Source organism: Eulemur rufifrons, chromosome 7 (assembly GCF_041146395.1).
Source record: "Eulemur rufifrons isolate Redbay chromosome 7, OSU_ERuf_1, whole genome shotgun sequence".
NCBI classification, from domain to species: domain Eukaryota; kingdom Metazoa; phylum Chordata; class Mammalia; order Primates; family Lemuridae; genus Eulemur; species Eulemur rufifrons.
Window position 1 is genome coordinate 184,623,901 of NC_090989.1, and position 17,069 is coordinate 184,640,969.

Below are 17,069 nucleotides of genomic sequence, written 5' to 3' on the forward strand. Positions count from 1 at the left end.
ATGTCTCAATCCCCAGCACCAAGCACAGAAGTGGACCCATGCAAGGTGCTCAGGATGTTTGGCCTGAAGTAGGAGACAAAAGCAATTACAAAGGTAAAAAATATCCACAATGAGTTTGCATAAAATCAATGCCAACTGGAATTGTCTTTGAGGACAGAAACGGGTCTTCTCACTTTCCATATTACCTTCTGCAAGGCATTCCCATGGGGGTGAGGGATAAGGAAAGGGAAGAGAATTTGTATCATAGTAAATGTTATTGTCTGACAAAATAAGAGATTTGGAAACTATTTCACAGTTTCATGGACTTATTACAGCCTCTCTTACTGGTACTGACTTTCCCCTTTCTATATTAACATGTAATTTTTTTTTAGCTCTTTTAAAATTTTATTTAAAAAGTTATCATACATGCACTTCTATGTTTATTACAGAATTATTCACAGTAGCCAAGAGACGAAATCAACCTAAGTGTTCATCAACAAATGAGTGGATAAGGAAAATATGGTCAACTTTTAAAAACAAAGAAATTCTGTCATTTGCCATAATGTGGGTAAACATGGAGGGCATTATATTAAGTGATATAAGCCAGGCACAGAAAGACAAATATCACATGATCTCGGCCGGGCGCGGTGGCTCACGCCTGTAATCCTAGCACTCTGGGAGGCCGAGGTGGGTGGATCGCTCAAGGTCAGGAGTTCGAGACCAGCCTGAGCAAGAGCGAGACCCCGTCTCTACTAAAAATAGAAAGAAAGTATATGGACAACTAAAAATATATATATAGAAAAATTAGCCGGGCATAGTGGCGCATGCCTGTAGTCCCAGCTACTAGGGAGGCTGAGGCAGGAGGATCACTTGAGCCCAGGAGTTTGAGGTTGCTGTGAGCTAGGCTGACGCCACGGCACTCACTCTAGCCTGGGCAACAAAGTGAGACTCTGTCTCAAAAAAAAAAAAAAAAAAAAAAAAAAAAATATCACATGATCTCACCTATATGTGAAATCTAAAAAAAGTTAAATTCATAGAAGTGGAGAGTAGAATGGTGATTACCAGAGGCTGGGAGGACAGGGAAGGTATAAAGGAGAGATGTTAGCAAAATGGTACAAAGTTTTAGCTAGACAAAAGTAATAAGTTTTTAACATGTAATTTTTATGTGAGACTAGAAAGTCTATTTTAAAATCATTTCCAAATTTCCTAACACAGTCTGGAAGCTATTTTGGAAATGTGGCATTCCCAGGAAAATAAAGTAGATTGAGTAAATGCTATGTGAGTGTATTAAAAATAGGTTGCTTTAAAGAAAGGCACTTAGGTGTCACTACCATTTTGAAAGAAGCATTACTTAATATTAAACTTATAATTAAAATTATAACTCACTTATTTTGCAGATACATTGACAGAAAGTAAATACTATTTACCAGATGCATACAAATGATTATTTTTCAGTGGTCTCCCAGGACTGTTAATGACCAAGGGCAGCTTCCTGGCGACACCATATAAAAGACCCAAATTGTTCTCAGGATTTTTTGAACTTTGTTTGATCTTTAGTAGCGGTTCTTCATTCTTGTTGCACATCCGAGTTATCTGGGGAGCTTTACAAAAATATTGATGTTTGGGTGCATTTAGAACAATCAATTCAGATTCTTTGGCCAGGAGCAGGGGTTATGACATAGTTTTTAAAGGCTTCTCAGGTTAATGTGTAGCTATTGTTGAGAATCATTGACATAGCTAGAACAAGGATGGCAAGTTCATGGCGCCAGAGATATAATTTCCTCTCCCTTTGACAAAAAACACTGTCAATATACCTAAAAATTTATTCCCACTGAAACCAGATTCAGTTTCAGAAAATTTTTCAAGTTTTCTCCATATAACCTCTATGAACCAATCAGTATTGCCCTCTCTGAAAAGGTTGTGGAAATTTCTGAGTTTACAAAAGATGTTCAATAAATATTTATGGATTGATCAGGCTGCCCCCAATAACCCACTAGCAGATTCCTAGATACTTGATTTGTTATTTACTTAGCTTGGGCAGTGCTTGTGAGCAGAAGATGAATAAGGTATCCTTTCCTTGCCTCACAAATTCATAGAGCAATTTGGGAATGTGAAGTTTATTTTAAAATAATCTCTGACTCAAACTGGAGTTCTATCCTATATTTCTATTTGATATGATTAAAATCTGGAATAAAATTAAAATCTGCATTCTTATTACATAGGCAGTCATCGTATTTAATGTTAATGGGTTAAAAGCTGTCATTCGCAGAAGGAAAGATGCTTCGGGTGCAAAGAAATATTGTTTCCACATACATGATTTTTCTTTAAGGATTATTGAGTTAGCCAAAAGTGCATGCAAGTGAAGATCCGGATCCCTATGTCCCCTGCCAAAGGATGAGTATAGACAGAACTTCCAAAGCACAAAAAGTAAAGAAGCAATGCCCTCCGGGCTTCATCCTGTGAAGAGAAATTGATATACATTTGTTCTTCCTTATGTTTTAGAAATCTTTATCCTCAATTTTTAGAAAACTACAGTGTTTTTCATTTGCAAAATAACAAATACAGTTCCTAATTACCTCTCCTATGCTCTTACATTCTACACTTCCCTAATATTTTCTATCTCAGTTATTCTATAGTCACCTTAATTACCTACAGAGGAAGTTTGAAAACATTCTCATTAATTCTTGGGATGAGGAGTCCACCAGCGACTGCTTGATTGCAGCTTTTATCAGACCATGCTATCCAAACTCTTCTATGCTTCCTTTTCTTGAAGAGAGCGTTTGGGGAAGCCCATAAGACTTTGGCATAGGGGAGCTATTTAGCTATAGCAAGGAGTTTAATCTGCTTGATATGCCCAGTGGCATTCTTGAGATACCCTTCATCAGAAACCCAAACTCTGAATCCACCTGTTTTTTTGAGACATGCAAATGTGTTAAACTTTCCACAATTCACTTCAAAATGACAAATCCAAAGGAATCAAATACATCACATGCTTAAATGCTGTATGAAGTTAGTAGATGTTGAGGCAAATTTCAAATTCATTGTGGCACTCTTGTTTTGAAATTATGAGAAGCTATAGCTAAAGGGAATGTTTTTTTTTAACATCTTACTTTATTTTATTTAACTTTTTAAGCTTTATTGCAGTATAACTGACAAATGCAAATTGAATATATTAAGATGTTCAGTGTAATGATTTGATGTACCTATATGTTGTGAAATGATTACCACAATCAAGTTAATTAACATATCCATCACCTCATATAGTTACCATTTGTGTATTTGTGGATGGTGAGAACAGTTAAGATCTACTCTCAGAAAATTTCAAATATATAATCATTATTATTAACTATAGTCACCATCACATCAGTTACAAATTATAGTCCCAGAATTTACTCATGTTATAACTAAAAGTTTGTACCCTTTGACAAACATCTTTCCATTTCCCCTACCTCCCCAACCCCTGGTAAGCACCATTCTATTCTCTGCTTCTGTGAGTCTGACTTTTTAAAATTTCACATATAAGTGAGATAATAAAGTATTTGCCTTGCTGTGTCCAGCTTTTTTCACTGAATATAAGGTCCTCCAGTTTCATTCATCTTGTCACAAAGGGCAGGATTTCCTTTTTTTTTCCTCCACATTTTCTTTATCAATTCATTCATCTGTTGATCAACACAAGTTGTTTCCATACCTTGGCTATTGTGAATAATGCTGCAATAAACATGGGAGTGCAGATATCTCATCAAGATACTGATTTCATTTCCTTTGGGTATATACCCAGTCGTGGGATTGCTAGATCATACGGTAGTTTTATTTTTAATTTTTTGAGGAACCTCCATACTATTTTCCATGATGGATCACATTCCTACCAACAGCGTCAAAGTGTTCCCTTTTCTCCACGCCCTCACCAACACTTGCTATCTCTTCTCTTTTGGATAATGGCCATCCTAACAGGTGTGAGGTGATATCTTACATGGTTTTGATTAGCATTCCCCTGATTAGTGATGCTGAACACCTTTTAATGTACCTGTTGGCCATTTGTGTATCTTCTTTGGAAAAAATATCTATTCCAGTTCTTTGCCCATTTTTAAATTAGGTTATTTGGTGTTTTTACTAATATGCTATATGAGTTTTTTATATATTTTGAATATTAACTCTTTATTGAATATATGATTGGCAAGTGTTTTCTTTCATTCTGTGGGTTGCCTTTTCATTTTGTCAATTATTTCCTTTGCTGTATAGAAGCTTTTTATTCATAAATTCTTTGCCTGGGCCAATGTCCATTAGAGTTTTTCCAACATTTTCTTCTAGAATTCTTATAGTTTCATGCCTTTAGGTTTAAGTCTGTTATCCATCATGAGTTGATTTTTGTGAGAGGTGATAGGTGTGCATCCTGTTTCAGTCTTCTATAAGTGGCTATCCAGTTTTCCCAGGATGATTTATTGAATAAGGATTCTTTTCCCTAGTGTATGTTTTTGTCAAAGATTAGATGGCTATATGAGGATGGTTTTATATCTGGGTTCTCAGTTCTGTTCCATTGGTTTATGTCTCTGTTCTTGTGCCAGTACATGCTGTTTTCGTTGCTATAGCCTTGTAGTATAGCTTGAAGTCTGGTAAATTGATGCCTCCCAATTTGTTCTTTTTGCTTAAGATTGCTTTTTCTATACGGTGTCTTTGGTTCCATATGAAGTGTAGAATTATTTTTTCTATAATATGCTGAAATAAAAAAAAATTTTAAAAAGAAGCTTTTTGTTAATAGTTTGGTATAGTCCCACTTGTTTATTTTTGTTCCCTGTGCTTTTGGTGTCATATCCAAAAAAATCATTGCCAAGATCAATGTCAGGGAGTCTTTTCCCTTTGTTTTCTTCTAGAAGTTTGCAGTTTTAGGTCTTCTATTTACATCTTTAGTCCATTTAGGATTAACTTTGTATGTGGTGTAAAATAAGGGTCCGATTTCAATCTTTTGCATGCAGATATCCAGTTTTCCCAACATCATTTGTGAAGAGATTATCCTTTCCCTATTGTGTGTTCTTGATGGCCTTGTCAAAAACTAGTTGACCATATATGTGTAGGTTTACTTCTGGGCTTTCTATTCTGTTGTATTAGTATATGTGTCTTTGTTTATGCTAGTACCATGCTGTTTTGATTATTGTTTCTTTGTAATATTCTTTGAAATAAACAGTGTAATTCATGCAGCTTTATTTACTGTTATTTGTGTCTCTCTTTTTTTTTTAAAGAAACCATGCTCACATTTGCCTTTTATTTATTTATTTGTATAAATATGGGATACAAATGTAATTTTGTTACATGGATGGATTGCATAGTGGTGAAGTTAGGGCTTTTAGTGTATCCATCACAATAACATACATTGCCCTCATTAAATAATTTCTCATCATCTACCCCCATCCCATCCTCCCACCCTTCTGAGTCTCCATTGTCTATCATTCCACACTCTAATTGCACATGTATACATTATTTAGCTCCCACTTATAAATGACAACATGTGGTGTTTGTCTTTCTCTGTCTGAGTTGTTTCACTTAATATCCTCCAGTTCCATTGATGTTGCTGTGCACATATAGTGGTAACATTCATCAGGTGACAAGCAGGTGGGAGGGGGCAGGAGGTGATGGGTATATTCACACCTAAAGGGTGAGGTGCGCACCATCTGGGAGATGGACATGCTTGAAGCTCTTGGGCAGGGCAAAGGCAATATATGCAACCTAAACATTTGTACCACTGTAATATGCTGAAATAAAAAAAATATGATTTCATTCTTTTTACTAAAGTATTCCATTGTGCATATGTGTGTGTGTGTGTGTGTGTATTGCATTTTTTGTATCCAATCATCTGTTGATGAACACTTTGGTTGATTTCATGACTTGGCTATTGTGAATGGTGCTGTAATAAATATACAAGTGCAGATATCTTTTTTCCCTTTGGATAGATACTTAGTAGTGAGATTGCTGGATGAAATGGTAGTTATATTTTTAATTCCTTGAGAAATTTCCAAACTGAATTTGTACTAATTGAAATTCCCACAGACAGTATATAAGTGTTCTTCCTTTTTCTTTGCATCTTTGCCAAACTCAGTTATTTTTTTTTTATATTTTTGGCTTTTTTATTAATAGCTATTCTGACTATTAAAAATTATAACTCATTATGGCTTTAATTTATATTTTTCTGATGATTAGTGATGATGAACATTTTTCATATGCTTTTTGGATATTTGTATGTCTTCTTTTGAAATATGTCTATTCATGTCCTTTGTCCACTTCTTAGTGGGATTATTTATTTCTTTGATTTTGTTATTTATTTTTGTGAGTTCCTTTTCAATTCTGATATTAGTCACCCGTCAGATGCATAATTTGCAAATATTTTCTCCAATTCTGCAGGTTGTCTGTTCACTCTGTTGATTATTTCTTTTAGTGTGTAGCAGCTTTTTAGTTTAAAATTTTCTCTGTTCTTGTTTTTGCTGACTGTGCTTTTGAAGTCTTAGTCATGAATTCTTTGTATAGACCAACATCCAAATGAGTTTTCCCTAGATTTTCTTCTAGTATTTTTATCATTTCAGGTCTTACATTTAAATCTTTAATCCATCTCAGGTTCATTTTTGTATATGATGGGGTCCAATTTCATTCTTCTGTGTATGGCAATCCAATTTTCCTTGCATCATTTATTGAAAAGGGTGTACTTTCCCCAGTGTATGTTCTTGTCAATGATCAGTTACCTGTAACTATGTGGCTTTATTTCTGAGTTCTCTGTTCTATTATATTGATGTATGTGTCTATATTTATAGTGCAATATGCTGTTTTAGTCACTACTATGCCAGAGAATTTCCAAGTCCAAATTATAATATTAATACTGTAATCTTGTAGTATTAGAATTTGAAGTCAGGTAATGTAATGCCTTCAGCTTTGTGTTTGTTTGTTTGTTTGTTTGTTTTGTTTAAGATTGCTTTGGGTATTTGAGCTCATTTCTGGTTCTATATAAATTTCAGGATTGCTTTTTCTAATTCTGTGAAAAATGGCATTGATACTTTGATAGAGATTACATTGAATCTGTAGATTGTTTGGGGCAGTATGGTCATTTTAACCATATTAATTCTTCTGATCCATGAGCATGGTATGCTTTTCCATTTGTTTGTGTTACCTAGGATTTCTGTCATCAGTGTCTTATTGTTTTCCTCACAGAGATATTTTGTCTCCTTGCTTAAATATATTCCTAGGTATTTTCTTTTTTTATAGCTATTGTAAATGGGATTGCCTTCTTGGTTTGGCTCTCAGCTAGATCATTATTGATGTACAGAAATGCTACTGATTTTTGAACATCGATTTTATATACTACACCCTTGATAAATTCATATATCAAACCTAAGAGTTTTTTTGGTAGAGTCTTTCAGGTTTTCTGGATATAAGATCATATCATATCATCAGCTAACAGGGATAATTTTACTGCCTCTTTTTGAATTTTGTTGCCTTTTATTTCTTTATCTTGCTTGGTCAATCTGGCTAGGACTTCCAGTACTATGTTGAATAAGAGTGGTGAAAGTAGACATTCTTGTCTTGGGCTAGTTCTTAGAGGGAATGCTTTCAACATTTTCCCATTTAGTGTGATGTTGGCTGTGGGTTTGTCGTATATGTTGTATATTATTTTGAGGCATGTCCTATTATTTTGAGGAATGTTCTTTCTATGCCTAGTTTGTTGAGAGTTTTTTATCATGAAGAGATGCTGAATTTTATTGAATGCTTTTTCTGTGTCTATTGACATGATCATAAGGCTTTTGTCCTTAATTCTGTTTATGTGATGAATCACATTTACTTGATCATAATGTGTTATTTTTTTCATGTGCTATTGGATTTGGTTTACTAGTATTTCTTTGAGGATTTTTGTGTCTGTGTTCATCAGGGATATGGTCTGAGTTTTGTTTGTTTGTTATGTCCTTATCTGGTTTTGGTATCAGGATGATTCTGGCCTCGTAGAATAAGTTAGTGAGAATTCCCTCCTCGATTTTTGTAATAGTTTCAGGAGGATTAATATTAATTCTTCTTTGTATATTTAGTAGAATTGAGCTGTGAATCCATCTGTTTCTGGGCTTTTTGTTTTTGTTGTTCAGGAATTTTTTATAACTGATTCAATCTTGCTACTCATTGGTTTGGTCAAGATTTCTATTTCTTCCTCGTTTAATCTTGTCAATGTTGTTTTGGCTATTCAAGATTTTAGGGTTTCATATGAAGTTTAGGATTATTTTTAATATTTCTATAAAAAGTTCCATTGGAATTTTGATAGGAATTGCATTAAATCTGTAGTTTGCTTTGAGTAGTATGGAAATTTTAACATTATTAATTCTTCTAATTCACGAACATGAGATATTTTTTCATTCATTTGTGACATTTTCAATTTATTTCACTAATGTTTTATAGTTTTTATTGTACAAATTTTTTACTTTCTTGGATAAATTTATTTCTAAGTACCATGTTTTCTGTAGCTATTGTAAATGGGATTATTTTCTTGATTTTTTTTGGATAGTTTTTTGTTAGTTATAGAAATGCAATTGATTTTTGTATATTGATTACTTGTAACCTGAAATTTTACTGAATTTATTTATAAATTCTAACAACTTTTTGATAGAGTCTTTAGGTTTTTCTCTATATAAGATCATGCCACAAATAAAGTCAATTTAACTTCTTCCCTTTTGATTATAATACCATTTTTTTGTTTGTTTGTTTTAGCTAATTGCTCTGGCTAAAACTTCCAGTAATATGTTGAATAGAAGTTGTGAGGGAGGCAAACTCATCATGTTTCTGATCTTAGAGGAAAAGCTTTCAGCTTTTCACTGTTGAGTATGTTGTTAGCTGTAGCTTGTCTATATAGCCTTTACTATGTTGAGATAATTTCCTTCTATTCCTAGGTGTGTTGAGTGTTTTTATCATGAAAGGCTGTTGAATTTTGTCAAATGTTTTTCTGAAACTATTGAGATAATCATATGATTTTATCCTTTATTCTGCTGATATGGTATATCACATTTATTGATTTGCATATGTTGAAACATCTTTGCCTCTCAAGAATAAATCCCACTTAATTATGGTGTGTGGCATTTTTAATGTGATATTGCATTTGATTTCCTAGTATTTTGTTAAATAAAAATTTTCACACCTATTTTTATGTGGTATATTGGCCTGTAATTTTCTTTTATTGTAATATCCTTATGGCTTTTCTATGAGAATAATGCTGGCCTTGTAAAATTCGTTTGAATTTTTCCTTCCTCTTTAATTTTTTGGAAGTTTTTGAGAAGGATTGCTGTTAATTCTTTAAAATGTTTGGTAGAATTCACCCATGAAGCCATCTGGTCTTGAGCTCTTCTTTGTTGTAAGGTTTTTGATTAATTATTCAAACTCTTTACTTATTAAACTGTTCTGATTTTCTATTTATCCATGATTCAGTCTTGGTATAGTGTATGTTTCTAGAAATTTATCCATTTCTTCTAGGTTATCCAATTTGTTGTCATATAATCATTCATGATAGTCTCTTATAATCCTGTGTATGTCTGTGGTATCAAGTGTAATGTCTCCTCTTTCATTTATAATTTTTTTATTTGCGTCCTCTCTTTTTTCCTTGGTTAGTTCAGCTGAAATTTTGTCAGTTTTGTTTATCTTTTCAAAAAATCAGCTCTTAGTTTTATTGACCTTTTCTATTGATTTTTGTCTCTATTTCAATTATTATTTAATTAACCTTCTTTGCCTCTGATGACAGATTTTCACTGAAAGTGTATTTTGTATGATAGAAGTATAACCATCCTTACTTTCTTACCCTCTTATAGAAAATCTTTTTCCACCTCTTCTGCATATGTGTGTCTCTTGGAGGTGGCATATTGTTGATTTTTGATCCATTCAACCTCTTTGGTTAATTGTTTTCATTTGTTTGTCTGTTTGCTTTTTTCCTCCCTTACTGTCTTCCTTTGTGATATGCTGATATTTTTATAGTGGTTTACTTTGATTACTTTCTATTTCTCTTTTGTGTGCCTACTAGAGTTCTTTTTCTTTGTTGTCATCATGTAGTGTAGATAAAAGAGCCTATAATTATAACAGTCTATTTTAAGCTGATAACCACTTTAATCACAAAAACACTACACTTTAACTTCCTGCTCTCCCAAATTTTGTTTTTGATGTAATACTCTATATTTTTTAATATTGTGTTTCCATTAACAAATTACTATAGTTTATCAGTTATTTTTAAAACTTTTTAAAATTTTTATACTATAGTTAAAAGTGATTTATGCACCACCGTATAGTATGACCGTTTTCTCAATTTGATTGTATTTTTACCTTTATCAGTGAGACTTATACTTTCATATGTTTTTGTGTTGCTACTTAGAATCCTTTTCTTTCAACATTAAGAACTCCTCTTAGAATTTCTTGTAAGTCAGATCTAGTGGTAATGAACTCTCTCAACTTTTGTTTGTTTGGAAATGTCTTTATCTCTCTTTCAGTTCTGAAGGAGAGCTTTTCCAGGTATAGTGTTCTTTATTGACTTTTTTTTTCTTTCAGCACTTTGAATATATCATCTCACTTTTTCCTGGCTTGCAAGGTCTCTACTGAGAACTTACTTATAGCCTCATGGATGTTCCCTTGTATGTAATGAGTTGCTTTTCTCTTGTTGTTTTCAAAATTCTCTGCTTTTGACTTTTGGCAATGTGAGTATAATGTGTCTTAGAGTAATCTTCTTTGGGTTGATCTTGTTTTGAGCTTCATTCTCTCTTTTCTTTCTCTCTTCTCTTCTGGAACTCCTAAAATGTGCAAATTTGTTTGCTTTGGGTACCCCATAGGTTTCACATGCTTTTCTTGTTCTCTCGCTCTCTTTCTCTTTTTTTTTTCTTCCTCTAGGCTGCTAAGTTCAAATAACTTGTATTTGAGTTTGCTGACTCTTTTTTTTTTTCTGCATGATCAAATCTGTTATTAGGCTCTTTATTAAAAATTTCAGTTCTGTTATTGTATTCTTCAGCTCCAGGATTTCTGGGTTTTAAAATATTTATTTATTTATTTATTTATTCTTTAGAGAAGGGGTCTCACTCTTGATCAGGCTGGGTTTGAATTCCTGACCTCAAACAATCTTCCCTCCTTGGCCTCCCAGAGTGCTAGGATTACACCAAGCTACTGTGTAGCTACTGTGTGAGCTACTGTGCCTCACCAAGTATTTTTATTTCTTTATTAAACTTCTCATTTTGTTCATGTATTGTTTTACTGATATTGTTTAATTGTCTATCTATGTCCTCTTGCAACTTATTGAGCATCTTTAAATGATCATTTTTAATTCTTTTGTAGAACTCTATTTCTTTGAGGTGAGTTACTGGAAAATTTTTAGGTTCATTTGGTGGTATGATGTTTACTTGATCTTTATGATCTATGCAGTTGTGTTTTGGTATCTGTTAATTTGAAGGAGCAAACACCTTTTTCAGTCTTTACAGACTTTATTTGGTAAATAAAGACCTTCCTCCCTCAGGTCCCTTAGAGAATGGGATTGCCTCTGAGATTGTAGTTGAGTGAGGTTGGAGCTGGGTCACATGGTTGTTGCTGGGTCTGCAGTATGATCAACAGTTGATGGGTCTGTTAATGGGAGTGAAGGCAAATGTGGAACTTGTCTGCTTCCTGGGTGGGTGGGAATGCCTCTAGGATCTTGGTCAGTAGAGTTGGCACTAGAGCAAGGATCTGATTCAAGGTCAATAGTTGGATCCAAAAAACATAGGGCCCACTACCAGGTGCAGGGATGAGTGTGGCTTCTATTAGGTACCTGGAAAAATTCCCACTGGGTCACTGGGCATTTCTCCAGGTGGGAAGGACTGGCCCAGGACCATAGCTGAGTCACAGGGTTGCTTCAGTGTCTATCGCTGGGACTGAAGTCTTTATGTCTGCATCTGGGAACAATGGACATGTCTCTTGCAGCTTTTCTTTATGAATAGCAATGTCCCTGGACTGTAGCTTGTAAAGGCTGGAGCTGAGTAACAGGGCTAATTCAATATTTTCAGTCAGATCAATGTTGGAAGGTCCACCTCTGCAGGCATGTATGGGTGTGTCTTCTAGCCGATGTCTGGGTTGGCAGGACTGCTTCTGTACTGTGGCTTAGAGGGACTGGAGCTGAGTTACAGGCCTGTTTCAGGATCTACAGGTAGGACCATGTTCACCAAACCTACCACCTGGTATGTGGCTGCCTTCTTAAATTGGCCTTCCTTATCTTGGATTCCACCAGGGTTTTGAAGCCTTCTACTTTGATCCCAAAACTACAACAAAGCCACTTTTGTCCATGGATGGCTGCTAAATTATTGTTCTTGTGGGGGAGCATGAGCAAGGGGCCTGGTATCCCATTATCTTGCTGACATTATACTTCCTAAAGGGAATTATTTTAGCACAGGTAATCCTTAGGCTTTGTGTGGTATCTCTTACCTCCTGTGCCACATGAGGTACTTCAGAAAGGGAAACAAAGTTGGCCTTCACTATCAGGGTAAGAGCTGTGTCAAACTCAATTCAGTGGCATGCTAGTCTTCTACAGAATGCCAGCAATTGAATTGAAAGAATATTGTTTCCTGTGTTCCTACTTAGAAAGAAAGAGTGGGGTAACTTGATGATGTGGGGGAAAAGTACTTGACATTGTTTTCCTGTGATAAAAATATCATGGCAAAATCATGCTCATGGAAAGAAGTTCTCTGCAGGTTGCTAAGCAGGATATCACCCAAAGGAGATTGTAGCAGTTTGTTAAAAATCTGAATAAACCTGCCTCTACCTGTGCTTCTATTGGTCACAATCTGGACATGTTTGGCCAAATCCTGTCTAGATATATGATTGTTGTATAGATCCCATTTTTTTCTCTACTTATTTCCACCAAGCAATTGTTTCCCACTTCAGTCATTTACAAACCACCACGATTATTATTTTGGCATACTATCTCCACTATTACAAAGGCAATATTTTTCTTTAAACCAACTCATCGTTTTTTAGTTGTCTAGATTTAATTTAAAAGGCATCTGCAGCAATGAGTATAGAATGCTATTATATATTTACCTAATCTATTATTTAAAAATATGTCCCAACATTCCACATAAAACTAGCATGAATCACTGGGGATATAAATAGCATTCTTTGGCTATTAATTAAATAAAGTAAAACATTCATTTTATTCCTTCTCCACTTTTTTTTCTTGATTGGTTTGATATTTAAAAATATACTTAGAGGAGGTCATTCTTTATTTAGATGTGTAAAATGGAGCACAATAGAGCACATGCCATGGTAATTTGATCAAGCAAGTACAGTGTATTGAACATTTAATGTGTGCTGGGCATTACTGATCCCTCCTTTAAGAGAACTCTTTATCTAGTTCATCAATAAAGATAATTTACATATCTGGGTGAGAAACCTAAATGCCATTCTCGTTAATGCTATGTTGCTCCATATTTTTTTCTGTCCTTCCAACCTAAGTGTGCCCGGACAGGAGACCTGAATTTAACTTTGTAAGAACAAGCAAGTGTCTGCACTTCTTTCTGGAAGCTCTGAGTTATTGCTTCATTCCTTATTATTTCCGTCCTGGAGCTGAATGCCACACCCTGGATCAGACATTCGTCTGAGGCACTGACATCTTCCACACAGGCAGGCTTTCAAGTGTGGATGAGACCTTGTGCGTCAGGGCAGCATCCCACCCTGCACAGCAGATGGCGGGTTCTTACATTCTTCACTAAATGATTATTTTTGAGGATGATCTTAGTCTAAACAAAGGAAAAGTGTCACATGGTCATTTTTTTTTCCCTGAAGGGTAACACCCTATAAATAACAGAAGTCCTGATATTTCAAATCATTTAGAAAATCTCTTCTACTTAGTCCGCTCATTTGAATGCTTGCCTAAGAAACAAAAATGGCATATTCTCAGTGCTGTTGTATCCTGTGTTAAAACAATCTGGTATATAAAATTTAGAGCTTAGAAAGTCATGATTTGGAATGAGTGCTCCGCCAGGAAACTTTCACATCCACTCTGTAAACCTGCTTATGTCAAGCCTTCTCCCCCACTTTGTTCCTATGATTCTTTTCAGGAAGATATAAATGACATAATATATAGAGTTAAGTTTATTATTTTTTAGGACGGAGGGAAAATGGATTAAGCAAATAATTTACTGACATATCCACCAATACTGGATGATTTATCATTATTTTGATTTGTATAGAATTTTGATTTTCCAGTTTTCTTTCAGATACAGGAATTAGAAGTTTGTAGTCAACCTTTTACGTTTTTATGTCTCATGTGTAAATATCCTAAACATCCAAGATACTATGCATTTCTTCTTGAAATAAGTATTTTGGTTCTGATTTTCATGTTGGCTTCTTGTCTATTTCTGGTCAATAGATTCTAGAGAGTCCATTCATAGTAAAGCCCGATATGACAGATTTTCTGACTGTACTATTTAGAGAATTTTACTTCCTCTCTGCATGTTACTATTTATTATTTATTGTTTTTCACCCCTCACTATTTAGTAATTTCTAATCTTCCTCTTTCATAAATCCTTGTGCTTGTCTTGATCTCTCACAGCAGGCAGAGACTCTCTCAAATGTGTGTCTGTGTTGGGGCAGCGAGAGCATAGAGGATGAGTTATGATTGGTCACCAGCAACTTACATTGATTTCTTAAAGGAAGCCTGGAAGCATGCTATAGAGTCCAAGGAATTTGCCAAGTTCCTGTAGAAAAATTTGTCCATCCTGGCTGAGATGAGCCTGCCATAGTTGTCGGTCCTATGAAATATGTTTTATGATACAATCATCTGAGTATTTTTCTCTCTCCATTACTGGGCTGTGTACCCTGAAGGGGGCTGATTGAGATTATGGTGGAACTGAAACCTATGCTGAGCACACTTTCACTGTTACTTTGCTTTGCCCTTGTTAAAGATAAGTAACTAGGAGGTACTTGAAGAAAATACAGAGCATGGCTCTCTACTCTCAAATTAGTGACTAACATAAGATTAATCTCTGTAACTTGGTTATATATCTCCGTGAAAGCAATTTGGCTATCATTTCTATAATGGTCAAAAAAAGCTTGTATTGGAAAGCTAGAGATAGAATTGGACCATGTACCACCACTGAATATGATTTTACATTAATCAATCCAACCATGTGGCAGATATATATACACACACACACATATATATATATGCAAGAATTCAGGAATTTTAAATTTAGGATTAGTGAAGAAATTTATTATACTATTGGCAGGTTTTTAAATATAGCTCTAACATATTGGTCTCAAACTCCTTGTGAACTTGTACCGCTATTTTTGAACTCCTAGAACTAAGTTGTTGTCAGTAGTGAAACTCTTCTCTTTGACACAGAACATGACTCATGGAAAGAGTCTTATTATCATGGCCATTGCCTACCATCTCCTTGGAACTAAGTGATTTTCTTCGTATATTATAGCTGCTGTCATTGCAGGCTGGTGAGGAGAAACTGTCTTCACGAATACTGTCACATCAATGTATTGTTTTATATTCAGATTTTTCCTCATTGGCTATATAAAAGGCAAAATCGCAGAATTGCAAACTTCATATTCATAGCTGCTGTCTTTTTAATGTATATTTTTCTTACACTATTAAAGTCAAAAATGAAATTCAACAGAGGAGAGATGCGCTTAATATGCTTTTTTCTCTTAAATATCAGAAGTGAGGAGCTGCAGATTACCCTAGATTCTCATTTCTAGCTCCATACGAGAATCACTCAAGAAGCTTCTATAATATTTCTATGCTTGAGCCCCACTTCAGAGATTCTAATTAAATGGCAATATTTCCAATACTCCCCAGGTGATTCTAAAGTGCACGATAGTAAAGAGCCACCAGCCTTGGCCGGGCGCGGTGGCTCACGCCTGTAATCCTAGCACTCTGGGAGGCCGAGGCGGGTGGATTGCTCAAGGTCAGGAGTTTGAGACCAGCCTGAGCGAGACCCCGTCTCTACTAAAAATGGAAAGACATTATATGGACAACTAAAAATCTATATAGAAAAAATTAGCCGGGCATAGTGGCGCATGCCTGTAGTCCCAGCTACTCGGGAGGCTGAGGCAGTAGGATCGCTTAAGCCGAGGAGTCTGAGGTTGCTGTGAGCTAAGCTGACGCCACGGCACTCACTCTAGCCTGGGCAACAAAGTGAGACTCTGTCTCAACAAAAAAAAAAAAAAAAAAAAAAAAAAAAAAAAAGAGCCACCAGCCTTGATTAATTTTGTTAAAGGCACAACCAAATCACTGACCACTGGCTTCTCTACTTTGATGTGCACAAATTACAGTACAATGGGGCCCAGCACATGTGTTGTTCTTCTCCTTTCTTTGATCAGTTCACAACCTGATTGTTGAAATTTCTCTCAGAGTAAAGCTCTCCATCTGTGAATAAGATGCTTTGACACAAAGATGTCCATGATTGAAGGTGTCAAAAGAGCAGCATTTCAGCAGCTGAGGCATAGGAAATGAAGGCACATGGTCCTTCAAGTCAATGCTGGAGCAGCTTGAGTTTGTAGGAAGAATCACCTGTCTGTTTTCCTACTTGTGTAAATGCCCAACTCTCTTAACTCCTTAGAGCTTTCAGCCTATAATCTGCCATTCGTCTACATTCATGCTTTCACTTACTTATCAACACAAATAGTAAATGCCTCTAAAGATTAAGGAAAAGGGGCACCACGTGCAGTAACTTTAGGTCATCACACCACATTCTGTCTCTAGGACTTGGAATAAGTTATTTACGTTCTCTGAGCTTCAGTTTCCTAATATGTAATCATGATAATACTGTAGGAGGCTGTCATAGGATTAAATGAGACTGTGTGTGCATGTAAACTGCTTAAAGCAGTTCCAGGCACAGATTCATGTTATTTTTTAAGTAAGAAATGATGGCTAGGAACAAAACATAAGAATTACGATAATCTACTGCAATCTAAATGGATATAATTCCATAGATGGAGTGAGAGCAAGCTGGGCCTTGAAGAATACAGGCAGGTGGAGAATGTGGCTGTAGAAAACCCAGGCCCTGTGGGAACTGAACACAGGCATGTGATTCGGAGTGTGGAACAGAGCAGAAGGGACTGACATTTAT